The sequence below is a fragment of the Lathamus discolor genome, chromosome 2 (genome assembly GCF_037157495.1).
Source record: "Lathamus discolor isolate bLatDis1 chromosome 2, bLatDis1.hap1, whole genome shotgun sequence".
Taxonomy (NCBI): Eukaryota; Metazoa; Chordata; class Aves; order Psittaciformes; family Psittacidae; genus Lathamus; species Lathamus discolor.
Genome location: NC_088885.1, coordinates 56,422,999 through 56,443,867, shown reverse-complemented (window position 1 = coordinate 56,443,867; position 20,869 = coordinate 56,422,999). Strand labels below are relative to the sequence as shown.

Genomic DNA, 20,869 nt, shown 5'->3' with positions numbered 1-20,869 from the left:
ATTAATTTATTCCAGGAACAGGAATTTTGCTGTCTTAGATTCCTCAGCAGTATGGGCAGTTCATTCACACTACACTTTAATTAGAAATTCTGAAAGAACGAAGTGTCTGTTCAATCACAGTGATAATGTTAATACATGTATAATGAAAATAACTATGTTTCTATTATAAGTAACTACTGACAAGCTTATTTGTTAACTTATTTTGCAGGGGAGAACAAAAAGACAGTAAACACTTGATATCAGAATTGGTTTTGATTCTTTGTCTTTCTGATGGTTTCTAGACCTAGCCAAAGGCAAATTCTATTCTGTACAGACATGGGAGACTCAACGTCTGAACTGCAGAATTCAAACAATACATAATTGCTTTCCTTGTATAAGAAGAAATACCAGCTAAATGGCTGATTGTCAGAAGCTGAAATAACACATCAAGACAAGGACAAGGTTATATTTGCTCTGCTGCTTTTAAACTTTATTAGATACAATGCTGAGTTAGGCAGAACTTCCATCTGACCAGAGCAAATATTCTTAAAGTGTCTCAAACAAGCCATTAAGCCCAGGTGTCAATAACAAAAGGCTATCAAAAACCTTTAGTCTTTTTATGACACTGTAGGATTTAGGAATAGATATGACTAACATGGTAGTCAAAAACTCTGACAAAGAGACTTCAGTTGCATGTTTCTTACAGTTTCTTTACTCCTTATCCTAAGGCCATTACAGAGAAACACTGCTGTTCAGAGTGAAGGGTTTGCACAATGGGTTGACAACTGCTTTATGGTGTCTTTAAATATCACATATATGATAAGACAAGACAAGATAAAACTTTTCACAGGGATTCAGGTTTGGTGAACCAAAAATTAATCTCTCTGGTTAGTAACAAAGTACAAATATATATTCCTTGTCAGAAATTTTTATGATCTAACACAGAAAAATAAAGAAAGGTCTGAAGTAAGACCACACTGTGTTTTTTTTCTAGTTCTTCAAAACTTTACCAGGCATGTTATTGCTTTTATCCAAACAGCGTATTTTTTATTTTCACCTGTGGTAAGATTCTGCTGTCAGGAAATGTGCTGTGAAGAACATTGGCATCCCAATTCTTCTTGTGCATTTTTTTTTTTTCAGAATTGCACAAAAGCAAATTGAAAAAGAAAAAAAAAGCTTTCAGCACCAGATGTTCAAAGGTTAAAAAAGCACCTATCGTGGATGTGACAGCTTGAAGACACCTAGATATTTTTCAGATGTGAATCTTTTTTCAGTCACCACTGTAAGAATGACATGCTAAAGAGGAACAGCAGTTCTGAAGCACACTCTAAACTTCTAATCACGGTGTAGGTTTTCCTGCTCTTATGGTCAGGCAACACCTTTTGAGATTAGGATAGATGAGATAGCCACACAGAGCTGGCAGGTATAACACTGCAGCTGTGAATGATCCACGTCCTCTTGAAACTGAAGCACAATTCAGGCAATATAGCCTATGGTATTGCAAACAGGCACAAAGGTGTAGGCAACAAAACCAGACCTAGTTATCTACTGAGTACAGAGATAACTGAAACACACATCTCGTGTGAATGTCTGACTGTTTAGTTAAATTTATTTGTTTTAATCTTTAGCTGAATCCCTCTCTGCCTGTTACATCTGTCAAGTAAGCAGGTCCAAGCATTACATGCTCAATAGCTTCCAAGCCTGGATTTTCTTTGGATAGACCCACTTCAATATTTCAGTGAAGTACATGAAACGAGAAATACGACACTTGTGCCTCCCAAAGAATCCTGTGTGAATATTGCCTGTTTTCTACAGCATTTCTAAGGGACATTCATCTATTGTGGAGGTGGGTATGTATGGTGACTGGGGTAAACAAACCCAAACAAACACAAATGCAGTCCCTGCCTTGCAGCAGAGAGGTAACATGGACAGAATTGCAATCAAAAAGAGCAGCTGTACTAGAGATCTTACCACAGAAAATGCAGCAAAGCCACAGGGAGGGTGGTGAGGCAAAGTTAATCCTACTATAAATTAGCTTGTGCTTCCTGCTCTGAATGCTTAGGGTACCCTCTGTTTCTAGAATACATTATTTGGGAAGCTTAGACTGCACAAACAACTGAGCTAACAAATCTTGTGGCTGCAGAAAAGAAATGGAATAGTTTTGGTTTGTACCGATTCATGGTTATTTATTCAAGGTTTAAAGGTATGGTCACAGATCACCAGAATCTAAATTCCTCTTTGAATTGACAAACCTTGAATTAATTATTTGATTAAGTTGTTCCTCTTTAACATCTGACAGTGAATCATGGCTTAGTAGGTTATCTATATGTAAAACATGTATCAGAACTATGAACTCCAGTCTAGTAAGAAAATAGGTCCTGGTGCTTGTAGATGTTACTAATATATAGCACCTGGTTAAAAGATTTGTCCAGCTACCTAACTTTCAGCAAATGCAAATAAATCATGAAAATAGGTGAGGATTGTTCATCAGATCTAGGATTGGCTAGAATCAAAACACAATTAAGGTATAAATTCTGTATCTTATTTGTGCTAATGATTACCTTTGCCTTTTTCATTTTTAAGTCTATTTACTTGAACTCTCTGACACATGCAGCTGACTTTAAAAAAGAATACATCTAGCTGTTTCACAGAAATATTAGGGTGCTTAGTAGACATCAATGAAACTCTGAAACATTCAGAACAAAGCCCTTACCACATACATATATCTGTATAAATATTATACATGCCCTTAGGTAATAAAGTGATAGTTTATACTTGACTCATATGAAACAGGAACAGGTGCTTATCCATGAGCAAGAGTGTAATCTTAATTTAGAGAACAGACAATTTCAGGTTTCACAGCAAGTACAAAAGTCTTGTTAAAGTACAACATGATGGTAACTGCCATGAAACCTTAAACAGGAAGGCAAGATATGAGATATGAGCACTAAATCACAGCACACTTTTGTTTGTCTATAGATCATCTGACAGAAAACTCCCAAAACAAGGAATTATGAATTCTGGTCATCGCTTGAACATTTGACGCCCCAAAGATACTTAGGGGATTTGGTGCTTTACTTTTCACAGTAGGCACTAATCTTCCAGGGATAAATGACTGGACATTTATGTTGCTTGGCTGCTTTACTAGATTTTCTTTCCAGTCCTATGGATACTTAAACGCATCTTTCAGGCACAGTCTGCAGGATAATTTGAAGGTGCAAAGACCTCAGATACTGATCGTAGATCAGCAGAGAAGAAGTGTGGGTCAGCTTTGTTTTTGACTGATCCCCAGTGTTACCTCCTATATTTGGCATTTGCCTCACAAAATGTGAACTCCATTTGAGATGGTTTGTCTTATTCAGGTGATTACTAGCAAAACTGCTGCTTACTCTCTGCATTCCTTATATCAGTGACATAATCCCTCCAGAGGGGATTTTTTTAATGATTAAAAGAGCAAAGAGTTGGTCACCTCCTTGTCCGATGATGGACATCCTTGGTGGTGGATGTGTTTCCATCCTGTGCCTGGAAGCTCACATACCCCCCCCACACTATGTACAGAGAGATACTAATATCACTTTAGTCAGTGTCAGCATCAGTAAATACATGTCACATATATTTTCTTAAGAAAACCCAAGCGAAATTATAATAGCTAATGACTGGGTGCTTTATATATTTCTGACAATTCTATTCTTCCCTTACAATGCTGTGAACATTTTAAAGAAAATAAAAAGGTCTTCGTTGTTCAGCATGCATTTGATAAGACAGTTTTACATTAGGTGAATATTAAGTAATTGCTAAATGAGGTCTTCAGGCATGATAAGTAAATAAGAGCTTAATCTACTTGCTATATAATTATCTTAAAATTATACATGCAATATGTAATTAAAACTACTCTTACAGTATAAAAATAAGAATTCAAACATGAGAGCCACAGCTATCCTTAGAAAAAAATTATTCACCATTAACCTGCTTTATATATTAATTTCTATAGACTTTAATGAATTTAAATGAATGCTTGAGGACTGAACTAGAAAAGGAAGTGGTTCTTAGTCTTGACCTAAAATTTACTGGGGAAAAGTCCCTTTGGCCAGATTTTAAAGTCTTAAGTGAATCACTTAATTAAGTGAACTGTAGACATCTACACCCCTACTGTCTAAGGGTACACTCTACACTCAACAGGAAGAGAAATATGTCTCCTGAAGTAATTCACCATACCTATTCAGGTAGCTAACCCATACTGTAGAATACAAAAATATCTGGGGAGAATGTAAATAATCAGCATCAACAACTCCTTTCAATGTTCATTATTGACTGCAGTACCTTTAGGTCTAACTGACCATCTACCAACTGCAAATATTTAAGGAAGCCACACTTCAACATGCTATCTGCAAATATCTGACTTTCCAAGATGATTATTTTTATTCTGGAGAGGCTTAATATATTTGAATTGTACTCTGGAAGTGTGTCTGAATTCAGAAAATAATGTCTAGATTTCAAATTCTAGATCTGAAAGGAATCTGTGTTGGTTTTCTTTCCTGATAAAAATATCCCTTATTTTTAACAGATTTATTATTTTAACAACTATCTCTGATCTCTATTGCATTATGTTTGTGAGTTTTAGTCACATATGCATCAGGATTTCATCCTGCACATCTACACTGCTTTTGAAAAGTTAGAAATTATCAGAAAGCATCTGAAAGGAAACTGTGGATATCTACACCCTGTAAAACTACACTCCATAAAACTGTCATCAAAACCATTCAATTTTTACAAAATACCAGGTTCAGTTGATTCTTTGTGTAGCATGGAGATTTGATACACGGAGAATGACATAGAATGGCTGAGGGACTCAGGGACTTCTGGAGAACATCCTGTCAAGATCATCTCCTCAGAACTACAGTGGGTTTTTCCAAGATGGTGTCCAGATGGATTTTAAATGTCTCCAAAGATTGAAACTACACATCCTCTCTGGGCAACCTGTTCCAGTGCTTGAACACTCAGAGTAAATATGTTATGGAAAAAAGTTCAAATGTAATTTCCTCTACTTCAGATTGCACCCATTACCTCTTGTCCTTTCACTTGATGCCACTTAGAGTACCCTGAATATGTCATCTTTTCTCCCCCCTGAGTCAGGTATTTATACACATTGGTAAGATCTCCCCCTCCAACTTTCACTCTTCCTGCTGAACTGTCCCAGCTCTCAGCCTTTCCTTGCAAGACAGATGCTTTATCACCTTTGTGGAACTGCAGTGGACTCACTCTAGTATGTCTATGCCACTTTCATACTGAGTAGTGCAACACTGGACACATCCCTCCCAATATGTCTCACTGAGGATGAATAGAGGGGAAGGATCACCTCCCTTTACCTACTGCTGCTGCTATTCATAATAAAGCCGAAGATGCTTTTAATTTTATTTGCTCTGATGACACTGCCATTTCATGATCAACTTGGTATCCACAAGGACCCCTAGGGTCTTCTCTGCAAAGCTGCTTTCCAGCCCATGAGTACTGGTGCTTTGGGTTATTTCTCCCAGCTGCAGGATTAGTATTTCCTCTTTGCCCATTTTCCCAGACCAGCTGGATCCCTGAATGGCAGAACAACCATCTGGTCAAACACTGCTCCCAAATTTTTTATTATCTCCAAACTTGCTGAGGGTGCTCTCTATCCCATCACCTGTGTTATTAATAAAAATACTACATGGCATTGATACCAATAGTGACACCTGTGGCACAGCATTATTGACTTGCCTCCTACAGAACTTCATGCTGCTGATCACAAACCTTTGATCTCAGCAGCTGACCCAGTTTTCAATCTACATCACTGTGCATTTATCTTACATGTTCATATGATCATACTCTATGAACCATTGTTTCCTGATTTGCTTGTCTATCTATCTGCTTAGCTTCCCCAACCATCACATACAGAGAAACAAGTCAAACCAGATTTTGCTGAGCTAAAGATGTACACAGCTACAAATATTCTGGCTCCTTTTGAGCATGTAAAGTACCGTAACTATCTGTGACTTACTCCTAGTCAGTCTGCCATTCACAGTAGTGCAGCTGATGCTAGGATTCACCTAATTTAATTTTAGCTGCCAAAAAGTTAGCTATCTGTTCTAAGCCAGTCTTTTAGGCTGACTCTGTTGTCAACGCACAGAGACAAGTACCCGAGAGGGCAATTCATCCAACCTCTCTCTTTGCATCAAATCCAGAGAGAACATAATGAATAGCTTAGATTAGATGCCTAATTATTAGATAGTGAAGGTTAGGGAAGATGAATCCCATCAGAATAAACAGGTTGCAGGAAACATTATGCAGGCTCTGTGCCAGCTAAAGACTCCTCTGTGCAGTGACACTTGGCAATGTGCCAGTTCCTTTTCTCTTCCAAGCAGCATGCAAGGAAAGAAGCAGAAGAAGGGAACAACTTGACTTTTATGTTGCTGGAGCAGTGGGTTATTTTGTGCTTGTCCCTGTGGTGACTTGAGAAGAAGAAAGTACTCTTTGAAGAGGCATGGAGTGAGTAAGCTGGGGTCAGTGTGCCCAGGCTTATTTGCTCTTCCCCATGCTGCTATTTTCTTTCATTGCTTGTTCTGCTAGCTTCTTGCATGGAGACAGATTGCATTCTCCTGCTCTAATGCTAACAAGCACTTGTGTTGTTGAAATAACATGCAGAGAATATCCATAGAGCTAAGTAAATATAAGTCCAGTTTCTGTATGAACAGCACAAATACGCTGACTTAGGTTTCCAGGGTAAGTAAAGCCTAAATCTTATTGCATGTCCATGCCATGTTAACACACAAGTAATCAGAGCACTGAGCCATTGAAGCTGATATCTGAAATATGGTCCACGTGATGATTAATAGAGAGGAAATTCTCCCCCTCTACTCCTCTCTAATGATACCCCACCTGCAGTACTGCATTCAGCTCTGGAGACCCACCACAACAGGGACATGGACTTGTTGGAGCAAGTTCAGAGGAGGTGACAAAGATAATTAAAGTGCTGGAGAACCTCTACTATGGAGACAGGCTGAGGGAGCTGGGAGCATTCAGCTTGGGGAAGAGAAGGCCCCAGGGAAACCACAGAGCAGCTCCCAGTACCTAAAGGAGCTGAGCCAGCCAGCTTCAATAATCGCCTCTAAAAGGGTAAATCTAAGAGAACAGTTTATCTCCCTCCCTTTCAGATCCTTGAAGTTTCATGGACATGTCTCTTATTGGCCTCCCCTGAATACACTTGAGCAAATTGGTGACATATCCAGTAATTTTTGTATTTGTTTTCCCACTGGATGTAATAATGCCTTTCATATGCTTGTTCATAGAAGTCATCACTGAGAAGTACTACCCATGATTCGGGAATAATTTGTGTGGTCTTTTTCAACCTCTTATTCTGAACATTTCCCATATGGCCTGCAACCAGATTAAAAATGCTGTCATAATGGTTTAGACTACGTTATTCTTTAGTAGTATCACATATCAAACATTTATAGCCATGTTTACAGTGCTACTATCTTTACAAGACAAACTCATCTTTCACAATTATCAAGAGATGTTTTCCCAGAGGAATTTTTATTTAGCTCACAATGCATGCTAGGATGAGAAAAGCAAATCCACTAAAGCCCTTTTCACTGAAGTTAGATAAACACATACCCAAAGATGTATGAAGAAAAAGAAGCCTCTTAACTCTCAGTCTATGTGCCTTTGCTTCAAAGAGTACTTAAATAGCATCAAGGCAATTTCCAGCAATGGTTTGATGCATTAACCATAGTAAGATTTGTGATTACAAACAAACCTATTATTTCAGTTCCAATTATCATTTTGGAAAGTGGATGTCAGACACAGAACCTTTAGTTTTCAAATGACTTTTAAATTACTTTAAATCAGTGTTGGGAAAGCAGAGGGAGCAATTATAGTTACAGTATGCTTCAGAAATGGACTTAAAAAACCTCATCAGGCCTTAAATTCCATGAAAAAGAACCAGAAAATGGCATCAAGAAATACTATCAATTTTACGTGATTGGATGAAGTCCTGTTTCAACTGAAGTCCATGCAGATTTAAATACTGATCTTTCAATTTTTCCTCTTGCTTTCTGTTTATCCTAGGCTTAACTGCCCAGAGGACAGAGGTATAGACAAAGTGACACTCCATACTTTCAAACTCCTTTCATACAAACCCCTATTGAACTTCTCAGTGTCTCTGTTTTCAAACTGCTGTCATGCAGCCCAACCGGGATTTTGAGTTTGCAGAAGGCCTTTCTGTAAAAAAAAATGTGGAGCCCTCCATGTAGCAACTCTTCCACTGAGATCAGATCCTCAGCATGCAAAAAATCGACATACCTTCTCTTTGGCAGAAAAAAAGCCATTTTACTCCAGCTGAGTAAGATCAGATCTGAAGTGCCTACCTAACCCACAACATTAATATCAAACAACAGTATATGTTTAATTCATAATGGTTTGTTAAACACTCCAAGAGCTTCAGCTGGAATGCAGGGGAGAGTGCAGTGCATTAGTCTTAAATAAGCTCAGGTGTCCTTCAAATGTTTGCAAATATTTCTGAACCATAACTAAACTGCAGCAAATTTCAACTATTCAGCAAGGCCTCAGAGTAACACACATTTGAGTAGGGCACATTTTCACATGGGCTCCAAGTTTAGAGGAATATCAAGTATCCCTGGGTGATGCTATGTGAATACACAGTGTTGAAACATTCATTCTTCAGCTCCCTTATCCATGCAGTGAGTGTGATTGTCACCTTAGAAAAACTTATAATAATTCAATTAACCTATTCAGGAGATAAAAATCTGAAGTGTCCATCAAATTAATCCATTTTCCTAAGCGATCTTTAACCAGGGTTCATTAGCAAAAGATAATTATCAGAAAATATCATCTAGAGACTTCAATTCTTCACCTACTGCCTTCTTCATAAGAAAGTTTTTGATTCCACTTTATTCCTGTCATAGTAGTATTTATATAAAGCATTTATTTCTTTTACACATTTGAATTGCTTAGCTCACCTTTTTGCCATTGCCAGATGAAAACCTTAGAAAGACATGGGACACAGTATCAGAGGACAGCAGTGTAGAACAGTCAGACTGTAGATTTCTCTGGATAATGCTTCAACTTAGCTTGGATTCTGCTATTGAGAAAAAAAACAAAACTTGACAACTTGACAAAAGTGACACTTTTTGCAGTCACTTGTCACAACAACAATATGAATAATAGCTGTGTCCTGAAATGTTAAAATATTCTGTTCCTAAAAAGCATGACTTGCCATTTAACATCAGTTTAAGACAAATTTATGCAATTATATAGCACAATGCCAGAAAATGTGTATGCAGTTACAAGGAGCCTTTCAAGTCGTCCCTGAAGATGTCTGTTGTCATCTCATACTCCAATTCTTCAACATCAGCTTTGCTGCATTCGGGAAAGACACACTTCAAAGTGGTTTGTTTGTTCATGTACAAGGCAAGGAGATAAAGGGTGAAAAGGAATAAGCATTATTTTCAACAAATGTGAAGTCTTTAGGGTTGTTGGCTAAGTTTTTAATTTGTGATGAAGTGGGTTTGGTGTAAAAGGCTCAGAGTCAAATGCTTAATGTTGGCTAAGACTATTTTCATCCCTTATGATATATATGTGAAAGACATGAACCCACAGCAACCTGGAGCATAGAAGCACAACTCTATCAGTTTGTGGAAGAAATACCAGTGTGAATTTTCCAGAAATAAACAGATTCTGCTCATATACAAGAAAAATACCTCAGCGCTGAAGGAGATTGGTATTGACACATGCTACTATCCTATTGCTTGTTACTTTAGAGAGGAGACTGACCTCCACCTTGATACAAACTCCTTTCAGGTATTTGTAGGGAACAATAAGGACTCCCCTCAGCCTCCTTTCATCCAGACTACACTATCCCAGTTTCCTCAACTGCTTCTCATAAGACTTGTGCTCTAAACCATTTGTCAGCTTCACTGCCCTTCTCTGGATATGCTCCAGTAATTCAATGACTTTCTTGTAGCAAGGTGCCCAAAAGCAAATACAGTATTCAAGGTGTGGTCTCACCAGTGCTGAGTATGGGGCTCAGCAGCAGCTCTGAAGGTTTAAGCCCCTGGCTCAACTGACAACCTAAATAAGGTTGTTGAGATGACTAGCTGGAGATTACTGATATTCAAGTATGCTGTTTTCCACTATGTTTTTCTCGCCTCATAAGTCTGAGAGACTATGCAGTTGCACTGAGGAAACTGTAGCATGGACATATATAACTCATTGGAGTTGTGCTGAGATTCTCCATATCCAGTTTCTCTCTGTAAACCTTCCTGCATGCCTCACAAAGACCAGAATCTACCCTGGCATCTAATACCTCAGAAAGCTTCTACCAGTAGAACTCCTTCCCATTTTTTTTCCCTTGCAGTTTCTCAGCATCCCTGGAGCCAAGGATAGAGCTGGCTGCTAAAGAGACCAAACTAAAGTGACAAGATAGAAGCAAGAAAATACCACAGAAACCACTGACAGTTATACTAATACAAATAAAATTTTCAAAAGCCATCAGGAAGTCTGTTAGTTTGTAAGACTCGTCATGTTAGAGAGCCAGCATAGCAGCAAACAACATCAGCCACAGAATGGGTGGACTGATCACTCAAATAAGGGGCTAGACTGTAATTTTTCCAAGTTTTCATACATTAACTTTTGTCCCCAGTGTAATTGTTAACTTATTTTACCTTTCTTCAGCTAAACCATAATCAGTGCTTGGCTTGCTGTATAGCTGAGGGACACATGTACACGTCCTTTATCCCAGCTCTTCTACAATAAACATGCCTGCTGCTAACTCTTCTTTCACAGTATGTTGAGCAACTAACTGGACAGATAGTGAATTTATAGTGAAACATTTAGAGAGAGATTTTCTTGGTCAGTACTCTGCATCAACTCTAAGGTGAGAAAAATTATACCCTAGAAATCATTGATGATGCTGATCAGTCTTTCACAGACTCTTAAGGAATCCATAAAGCATATATGTCAGCATCTTCAACAACCTGATAAGTTGGCACAGCAACATGACTATGTGAAAGCCGCAGTGCCTTTAGAAGTATACAGTTTGCAATTGTTGATTTTTCATATTTTTTATTTTTGTCTGGTTTAAAATGTTTTTTGTTAATTTATATTAAAGTTTATAATTTTGCTGATTAATTTTTATCTTTCATCTAGAACAGCTCCTTGCCATGAATAAGTAATGAAGCAGCACTCTACTGAGCATCACTACTGGAAGAAAAAGTTTGAGAGTATAATTAAAGCTTGTAGATCTTATTCTATGTTCATACACAAAGGGGAATGTGTTTGGTCAAACCTACTACCTTCACCTACTATGTTATTCCCCTGGTCTTGCTCTGCAGAAAGAGTAGATAAAACTATGTCTGCCTTTGGTCTGGGAAAAAAGGATGAACAAAAGACACACTTATCTCCACAGACTACCAAGTACAGTTTAAGCAAAAAGCTACTAATCCACAGGTTGATCTTTTCCTATGTGCCTTACCTGAAAGATTCAGGCATTATCAGCAAGGAAAAACAACAGCATAGCTGATTTATTACTTTTTATTAAGTTGTTCACTACAGACTTTTTTTTTATAGTCACTGGAAAATATAGTTACCTCTAAAGATTTATTTCATTTCTTCAAAATTACCTGTCTTAAAATGAGAAACTTCCTTCTCTAAAAACACAAAGCCCTATATTTGCTTCCCTGGCTCTAAACTGATCTTAAAAGTTGGCATTTACCTTGTAAGTTCATAAATTCAGGATAAATAGATTACCTTTCTATGTCCCATATTCAGGTCACTGAGCTCGAGAGTTGTGACAACTACCAGACAACAACTAAATGAAAGAAGAACATAGTAAGTGTTGCAACACAGCATTGAATTTTCAGTTGAAGTAATTGACTTTTTCCTGCCCAGCAGTCAGGCAGGAAGTCATTAGTCAGTGCCTAGAAAGCCTTTGACTGATTCAGCCCAGCATCAACAGACACCCTGTAGAAACAGAAGTGCGACCAGCAACAGTGAAAAGGGCCAGGTTAGAAGGCTGAGTTCAAGATTTTGCCTTTCACAGCATTTCAGATGAATATGGCTCGCCTCCCTGATGGTTTAACTCAGCAGACTACTGGTAGTGTCTCAACATAAAAACAGAAATGGGGGTGATGTCACTAGACACCTGAAGCTGCCTGCATTGACTGGTAATAAATAAGTCCAGCCTACTTCCCTCTGGGAGAAGCCAGGGACAGCTCCATTCATCAGCTGTCTGCAACAGTAATTCTGCTTTAAGTAAAGCATCACCTCAAGAGTGCATTTATTGCAGGCATATCTCCACTCTGGGACCACGTTTAAGAGGATTTTTCACAGAAATCCCTGCCCCAGAGTCAGTCTTAGTCTTATCCACCTCATCTGGCAAAAAAAAAAAAGAAGGGATCTAAACCCCACTGCAAGTCACTTGTGCCAGTAAGGAAAAAGAAGGTTCTAGAAGATCTTAACTTTTGGACTTACATACTAACTGCAAGTATGTGCAGATTTGGTTATTTCTTGCCTTGTCATGCAGCAGTGAAATGAATGGAAAGTCAAAGAAAGGCGACTGAATCCGATTCCTTTGCTAACTGTTCAAGCACAGACATGAGCACTAGAAATAATGTCAATTATTGTCTCTCCCAGTTGTGGAAGCAAAGGTTAAATATAAGAAGAAATAATGCTCATTTAGTGCATACAGCAGAGACTCTAAAACTTGCCAAGGAAGACAGACACAGAGACCAGCAGTGCAGCACCATCATGGTTCAGAAAACAAAAAAGTTAACTTTCAAAATCAGTAGTCTGTATTCCTGGAGGTAAACCCTGTAATTTTCAGGCCTTGGTCCTGAAATTACATTCTCACAGCTAAGCAGAACCATTCTCTTCCTATTTCTTTAGGAGGATGTAGCATACAAGGCATTTTGGTGTAGTACTTCTGTATAATTCCCATTACCTTCTTGCTGAGCACAATGAGTAGTGTTGAAACAGTCAGAAGAAGGTAAAAAAAGAAAAAGAAGTCTTTGTTTTTACATTTTCATTAACTACACTGACAGAGGAAAATTCTTTAATTACTGCTGCTCCATGAGATTCTTTTCATATTAGTAGAGATTATCCTTAAATGAAGATTGACATGAGAAATGTAAGGAAATATATAGTAGCAAAAGACCAATAACTTAAAACCTGCATGTTGGGGTGGGGATTCTTGTGTTTTGCACAAACCTCTTGTTTGGCAAGGAAACTGTGCTTCAGGGGTAATAGCTACCTCTGTCTTACAGTAAGTTAGAACTGTCTCAAGGTCAGTTAAAACATTCAATTGCAGCCTACAGGGCCTTAAACTCTTCTTTTTCCTCTCTACTGTTTCCATGTTTGCTGATTTTCCAGTTGGCAGCTGCAGACTATAAATAGCTGGAGAGATGATTAGTGTGAACGATGAGACTAAATGATTCACAAATGAAATAATTACACTGCATCTGTGCAGAGCTCTGCAACCGAACTCAGACTTACTGGGAACAGAAGGGGAAGAGCCAAAGATAATATCAAGGACTGATTTACATCACTGTTCTTAGCATGCTAAAGAAGTCATACATATTCCATGGCGACTGTTTTTAAGTATTTGAGCCAAAGCTCATCGTCTTCTAAAAAACTCAGGACATTGTTCTGCATTCTCCTACTACCATGTCTTTTCCATGTGTGTTTGTACAAATTCAGCTGCAGGCAACAGCAACACAGTTTGGTTTCATTAAGTGAAAAATCCAATCTCTTCATGCACTATTCATACAGTGTTCTGTCTTTCAAATAATATTATTGTTGGCCTTGTTTAAATAGCCAAGTCAGAAAAAAACTGGTTTTGCACACTGACTTGTTGTATTGATTTTTTTCTAGTGGTTCATAAAATATGTTCCTTTCACTGGTTCCCAGGATTACTTCACTGCAGGAAGCAATACCCTGTTGCAAAGCCTTCTCACTGTAGAATGCCTCTACTTGGTATTGTCTTTTCAACATCTTTTCTCTTAGCTTCCTGAAATTCCACAACAAGTTTTAATTTTGACTGCACAACTATCAAGTTCTTGGGGGGGGGGGGAGAAAAAAGATATTATTTTATGAGATTGCCTTGTTTGAAAGTCTAGTAAGTGCCAAGTGTTCATTGAAACATATTTATTTGTCTGCCTTATAAATAAAGGCAGAGAAGCTCTGGTGTTGTGAAACAAGGTGATCAAACTCAATCACTCAGGATTGCCATCAGAGGTTACTAGAATTCTTCTATGCACTATTAAATTTCACTACCACTCCATGTGGCTTTTACCTCAATGAGTTTTCAGAGGCTTCTAACACATCTAAATTCAAGATGAAAATCACAACTTAGCCACAGCAGAAGCATGAATTTGCAACATGTAAAAACTTGTATCTCTCTGATGCTTTCCTTCTCCCATCTATCACTGTTACTACAAACAAACAGTGGATCTACAACAGGAAAAGTATCTGTGTATATCAGGTTTCTGGACAGATGCTGGCACAGCTCTCCACTTTTAAAATATGTGCCAGAATAATCAAAAAGACAATGACAAACTCCCATGACATTATTTGCCATCTTCTCATTCTTCAAGACCGTTGGGGATCAGAGGGACACCTGAGAAAAAGTGGCAATGAGAATAGATTGTGTAGCAGGTGGCAAATTACTTGCATGAGACGAAAAGGCCTTGCACCAATCTTTTGTAATAAAAAGACATCACTCAGAATAGTCTCAACACTGTATGACAGCTGAAGTTATTAAAAGAAGCCATCCTAGATATTTTAAGGAGATTTGAGACAACACCTCTGCATCATGACTGCCGTATAATGTTCAGTTCAACATCTGATTTTCCTCTTTGGATTTATCCAAGATAGTAGATCTGATCCACTGAAAGGATTAGTGAGACAAACTGTGTGGATTATGTTCTCAAATATGAGCCAAGAAACCCCAACAAACTACACAAACAACTGAATTTGCTAAGACTGTATTGAGCTACTTAGAAATCCCTCTATAAAGAGGAACAAAATACTCAAGAATCCGGGCTGTGGTCACTTACTGAGCTTTGCCCCCTTTGTGGTGTCACTTGAATTACTTTTCAGGGCAATCTAGGTATTGCTGAAAATATTACTCAACACATGTAGAATTGCAGAGCTGCAGAATTGTCAGATGTGGTTATAGAGCTGGAAGAAATTATCACCCACAGCATTACTTTTCACTTGGAGTCTATCTGGGCTTGCCAGACAGACCCGACCTCATACAGATATGAGGAAAATACAAACATGGTAGCCATGGATGGGAAAAATCTCAAACAGCATGCTGCTGTGGTATGACACTGAGGCCGCTACAGACTAAGAAAAAACAACCAACCAAAACTAAAACCAGTAGAATGGAGTAAAACCTTCAAAAGCAGACAAGAGACTGCCTGCTGGTGCAAAGTGTTAACTGACAAAAAGAAGCAGTGTTAATTAACAATACGTATTAAAAATTAAGAGTGAGATCAGTGAAACTTTATGCAATGCACAGAACAATATATAGTTGAAAGAAATTGGTGCAAAATTGAAACAGATCTAAGAAATTACTATGGAGAAAATGATGTAGCTAACCAATTAGAATAAAAAGGAACAAAGGAAATTGGATCTGATAAAGCTTGTCTGGGTGTGCAAGACATGAACTAATGACACCAAAACATGACACAGGGGCACACTGGGGAATAGATGAATGAATAATGACTTGGTTGAATGGAAAGGCAGCCTAATACAATGCTATTAAAACTAGAACCTCTCATGTATGTCTCTAAAACATGTATCACCTAAAAAGGCAGCAGATAGTAGACCCCAGCTCAGTACCATAAATCAGTTGTCACATATGTCAGGAAAAAAAAAGTAAGTGATGGACTACTGGTCACATACTCTGCTTATATAGCCTCACACATCTTCTTGTAGCCACCAAGTCAGGGAAGCTGTTAAACATGTTGGCAGGCATTTCAACAAAAATGGGGATTACTGAACACCATTTAAATATCACAGCCAGAGGAAATAAAATGGGACCAAGTGGGGATCACCTTTAACAGGCAGGCAGGACAGCCCTCACTTCTCTGCAAAGAATACACCACCAAAGACACCTGAGAAAGATGATGTCTCATTCTCACAGCACCAGGAAGTACCGCAACTGATTTTAGACCAAAGATTGCATCAAGATATGTCTTCCTTTGAGTCAAAGTGGTTTCTATTCTCATTTACACACGAAACATTAGTGCTTCCAGCAAAGAGTCATTTGGAGACCCTCCAGTCAAAAGTATCATGTGAGCCTTGATTCGGGGTGGTATAGAATAAATCCAAGGCAGAGGAACAAAACTAGAACATAGAACAGACTTTGCAAAAAAGAACACAAGAAAAATGAAATAAACTAATAGGTTTTTATGGTTTTGAAGCTCTCTGCTTGATACCAACAGAGTACATGGCATAAGACACAAAGAACAGAATAAATTCTTGCAACTAAACATAGTGCCTCGTTGTCGAGATAAAATCATAGTTTTGTTAGAAAATGCGCAAGCCTTTCAATGGTAATGTAATACACACTAACAGCTTAATAGAACTCTAAAAAATTGAGAAAAAAAAATTGTTAATTTGTCAGTGAGATACCTATCTTGTTTGTCCACACTCTGAGTCATCACCAAAATAGTATGTGTTTACACATGCATCTTTTGGATAATTCATCATTAGTTAAAGCCTAATTCAGAGTTTCCCAAAATACATGCATACTAAATCACTGCAGAATTCTCTCCTGACAAATAGTTGACATACAAAACCAACACATAAGCTTAATCCTTAATTTACTGCCTGAGACTACATTGCATATTTACAGAAAATTCCCACATGAATGACCACATTTTGCCACATATCAAGTCATCAGCATCATCTTTCTCGGCTTAAGACTCAACACTGACAGCAGTAACTATAAGAAGTAAAGAACATCCAAGCACTACATTAAGCAAGAAGGCACAAACCTTGTGAGAAATTTCTTGAGCTAAATTGGAAATAAACATATGTTAATAATTCACTGTGCATTCACAAGCCACTTTCAAGAATTGGCTGAAAAATGTTGAACAAATATCAGCAAAATTCAGCAGCACACATTTTATCTTGATTGAAAAGAAATACGTTCAGCACTAAATGTCAATGTGAAGTTTTGCCTATTGCAGTGCCTATGACAAGCTCATGCAAACATTCATGCTAATGGTCCTTGACTAGCAAGTAAAGCTTTTAAGGTTGCTAAATAATTCTGCAGCCTAGATTTTCAATGGAGAAAGAAAAAAAGAAAAGAAAAAAGGTATTTTGCCAAAGTCTGAAGCTTAGAATGAATAGCAACCTCTGGGGACATTCATCAATTGAAAAACATAGCATTATTTCAGAGTCTTGAAAGCAGCTCAAGTCATTTTCATACCTTCTTCCATTAGATCACGCAATACCAACAGGCAGTGTTCTGACTAAAGTTTTCATAGATAACCATTTTCACTTCCTGAAAAACAAAATGTGCCAGACATATTCTAATTCCCATTCAACTTGTAAAATGAGTGTGCAGATTGGAGCACCATGGTGCACAGGCTTGGGGATTATGATGTCCATCACCTGTGCAAGATGCCAGTGTGTAATATCAAGTAAATGTACCTTCTCTGCCTGCAAGTTCTTTCTGTGGGACTTCAGATCCATTATTTGAAGTGAGATACATGTTGCACAAAACACACAATGCTAAAATAGAAATTACAGGGTTTATGGGATGTTCAAAGAACTGCAGCATAGTTGAGGTTGGCAGGGTCCCTTGATAAATCCAGCCCGCTCTGCTCAAGCAGGTTTGCAGCAGGTGACCCAGGACTGCATTCGGTAAGGTTTTTAGTATCTCCAAGGATGGGGACTCTACAACTTCTCTGGATAACCTGTTACAGTCTTAGACTGCCCTCACAGTAAGAAAGTTTTTCTTATATTTAAAAGATATTTCCAGTATTTCTGTTTGTGCCCACTGCATCTTTTCATGTCACTGGACACCACTGAGAAGAGCCTGCTCAGTCTTCTTCCCTTCCTCCTGTCAAGAGTGAGTACACATGCAAACTCAGGGCATTTCAGAACAAATATTAAAATATATCACACCAACATTTCTGCTTCAAGGGCTTGATTAAGTACAAAGGTCTGCAAACAACACTGCCAGCATGAGAATTCAAACTCATGTAGTAATATATCTATATCACACACAAACAACATAAATGATAAGAAGCCCTGGACTTTTTGTGGCCTCTCACCATGGGTTTGTTGGTTGTTTTTTTTTTTTTTTTTATTTTGCTAACAAACAAGATGAATGGCAAGGCATAACAGAAACATACAGAAGCTTTAGGGCTTAATTGGCTTCTACATTTGGGTCAGTAAATGTTCTTGCAATAAAGCCAGTGAGGGGTTCTTGCAACCTATTCGTGTTTCTCACCAGCACAACAGCAGCTAAAAAGATAGGCCACCATGGCTACCGTCACTGGATCAGCAAACTTCTTTTCACAGCTGTAAATATTTGCAGTGGAGCCAATTAGAGGCAGCACACTTTTGTCAGCATTGCCTAGGAAACACCGAAACCTCCTCCAAAGAATCCCTCACCTCTCCTCATCCTGCTGGCATTTATTGAGCTATGGTGTCAGCTCTGGTGGCTAATGTTGCCTCCTACACACATGGCATTAGAAGCTCTGTTTGCAGTAGGTGATAGGCCAACTCTAACAAGGAGCAAACTTGCCTCTGGAAACATTAAGAACCTGAATTCTTGTTCTTCATCTCTTGAATGGGCCTATAAACTAGCAGGGAGGCAGCTGTGAAACATCCCAGGCAGTGAGCTTCATTTTAAGCCAACTGAAAGATTTCAATCTTTTTATATTGTCGCTTCTATGCAAAATCTCTTTTCTGAGCTAATACTTTTCAAGGGCGATTGGGGACCGATGCATCTACTCACAGAGTATTTCCATAACCAAACCAACCACATGTATAGAAGTCAGATTAAATGCTGGTTCCTTTCACTCGGTGTAAAAGTGAATATAAACTCAAACCTGGGAAACATTCAGAGAACAATTACCTTACATGTTTCTGTGCAAGGTACCACAGAACAGAAGGCACCTATATGCAACGTACCTCATCTATACATTTTTTAATATACAAGGGTCTATGTATCCTGTCAGATTTATGCAGTCTTTACCATGTGTAGACATCCTCAACTTGCACTTGCGAAGCACTTCACTGTTGTTCAGGACAAATCTAGTTCATATTAAGAAAAGGTAAAGGTATGATTTAAAGAAAACATCATTCATACAAGCTGCCATTGGATCAGAGATACAGGGCTGCATTTCCAGAGGAACCACATTATGCTGGGTGCATTATAAGAATTTGTGCACCAGTTTGATGCTAGTGCCAGCAAGGACTGCAGAGCCTGGAGAGGGATTGCAGGTCAGCAGGAGAGCACCTGAACAGCAGCACAAAGGAATTCCTGCTACTCCAGCCAGTAAATAGGCTTCATAGGGGCCAAACTTAAATGCCTCTATGAAAATACACACGGCATGGGAAACAAACAAATAGAATTTGAAATGTGCACATGCCTGCAAGTTACAGGTAACTTGGGAGGAATGCAGGGAAATTGTCCAAACAGCCAGGGATCAGGTTAGGAAAACTAAAGCCATGACAGAATTAAAGAAGGCCAGGGGCTTCAGGGCCAACAAGAAAAGCTTCTATAGGTACATCAGTAATAAAAGGAAGACTGGGGAAAATGTAGGCCCTCTGTGGAAGGAAATGGGAGACCTGGCTACTCAGAATATGAAGCTGCTCAGCAGACACTGAAATGGGTAACTCTCATGAAAGAAAGTGAAAGGAAAAATTGAGGTTAAACCACCAACTTATTAAAACAGCCCTAAGCCTTTTCATACTTTAGAGTGAAGAGAGACAAATGGAGGGAAATTATCAAATGGCCTATTTCTTCTGCAAAATTTTTGGAAACTGGCTAGTGTCTCTTCCTGCCCTTTCCTCCTGAAGCACTGTAAAACTTCAGTTTCCCATCTAGCAACAACCACAATAGTAGCAGAAATGCTAAACCAAGCATGTCAGAGAGTGAAGGAGCAGGAGTCACCGACACCCTGCTACCATACACAAGTGTGTCTAGTTTCACAGAGAAGCAATGTACTTCTTTACCACAATTCTGTATCTGCCCTGATTTGTTCACCATGATACTGCCCTAATACATATGTGTTCCATCCCACTCTGTGCGTGTTGGGGGAGATGATTTTTTACCATACACTGCATGGTTCAAGGGAGAAGTCACATGCTCTCCAGAGGTTGGAAAATGAAACCCCAATTAAATTTATTGTAAACTTCCCTAAAACCATGCCAGAACAAACAAAAATTTTGGCGGGTTCTTACTCTTGTAAAAAGCACAAAGTAGAAAAAGAGAACGGTAAGAAAGAAGGAAGGAAAACAAAAGAGCTCACCACACCATGGATTCAGTGATGTCTTCTCGGTCAGCAAATAGAAAACCTTTCAGTTGTAGTCCTTGTGATGCTTACAACCAGCAACTACACTGAAACCCAGTATAAAAAAAAATCCACCACACAGCTACCAGAAGGCTGTCTTTTTATAGGGTCAAGGTCTCCTGGACCACCCCCACAGCTGAGACTCATCCACAGAGGTACCAGGTAAACTCCAGACCCAGTTCACATTGTGCCCTGGCAGGCACAGCTGTATCTATGTTGCTGTCTCCTGGCAGTTTGTTGCAGGGCCAATTAATCTTCACAGCCTTGGGGTGGACAGCACAGGAAAGCATCCCCCCACCTTG

The 20,869-nt window shown here is 38.7% G+C and overlaps 1 long non-coding RNA gene across 5 annotated transcripts; it reads right to left on the bottom strand.

Moving 5' to 3' along the window:
* Positions 1–7,539: 7,539 nt before the first annotated feature.
* Positions 7,540–20,627, bottom strand: LOC136009211 (uncharacterized). Of its 5 annotated transcripts, none has more exons than XR_010610400.1 (5): positions 20,526–20,627; positions 17,468–17,542; positions 11,776–11,836; positions 8,988–9,109; positions 7,540–8,229 (listed from the first exon to the last, which is right to left on the bottom strand). It is a non-coding gene; the product is annotated as an uncharacterized LOC136009211 (long non-coding RNA). The 5 variants fall into 5 exon arrangements; XR_010610402.1 differs by having other exon boundaries at positions 8,988–9,106; XR_010610399.1 differs by lacking the exon at positions 11,776–11,836.
* Between the last annotated feature and the right edge of the window lie 242 nt (positions 20,628–20,869).